Here is a 1042-nt window from a genome sequence, read left to right as displayed (position 1 = left end):
TTTTCTTAAACCCCAAGGACATTAGAACTGAGACACAAATGGAAATTTGTACACTAATGTTCATATTGACCATCACAGGAATATAAAAACATCTCAAATATCCAACCACAACCAAATGAATTGACAAATTGTTGTACATACACATGATGGAATACTACACAACACTCAGAATCAACAATTTTGAAAAATACTACATACTTTGGAAGGACAAGAGAGTATTATGCTGAGTGAACTAACTTAGTCTCATAAGGACAATTAGTGTATAAGATCATTATTGTAAAAGTATAAGGATAACTAGTAAACACATTTTGAGGTCCAAGGAAGGAAGAGGTGGGAGCAAAGGGGTGAGGATGGCTTGTGGAGGAATCACAAGGCCACACAATTTGGTGGGGGAGGGAGGGGATAAAGAAAATAGGGAAAAAAATCCACCAGGAACCTGAAAGGATGGGGTAATGATGGGAATAGTGAAATGATGATTAATTTATAAAACACAATCAGTGAAAGAAAGTGTGAAAAGCAATATATGCTAATTTTGTAAGAAAAAAAAGAAAAAATTAAATAGGAAAATGAATTCCAAGAGAGACTCTGAGACTTGCTTAAGAGCATAAACAAACTAATGCAAAAAAATAAGAAATAATGAAGAGGATTAAACAGAAAAATTCAAGGCGCAGCTCAAGAAGACAAAGCAAACTATTACGTTAAACTGTGCCAAGATCTGAATCTATAAAACCCAAAATCATATGCTTATTAGATGTCAAATTTAAAAAAGCTGAAGAAAAAAATTGAAGACTCAGTGTCTCTGTTAAACGCATTTTTTTTTAAATACTGAAGGATACTATGGACTAAGTACAGAGTAATTGATGATCCCTGCCAATAGATTTGGGACACAGATGAAAATAAAACTTACCGAAATTATTTAGTGTAATATAAAATTATTCTGGAAAATTTTGATCAAGAAAACAGCTTTATCTTATTTGCTGTCATGGCTGTTGCTGCTGTTGTTGTTGTTATGTGCCATGGAGTCGCTTGCTACTCATGGAGA

The sequence above is a fragment of the Elephantulus edwardii genome, unplaced genomic scaffold (genome assembly GCF_000299155.1).
Source record: "Elephantulus edwardii isolate Elephantulus edwardi_28Jun2011 unplaced genomic scaffold, EleEdw1.0 scaffold00034, whole genome shotgun sequence".
Taxonomy (NCBI): Eukaryota; Metazoa; Chordata; class Mammalia; order Macroscelidea; family Macroscelididae; genus Elephantulus; species Elephantulus edwardii.
This window is presented reverse-complemented; position numbering follows the sequence as displayed.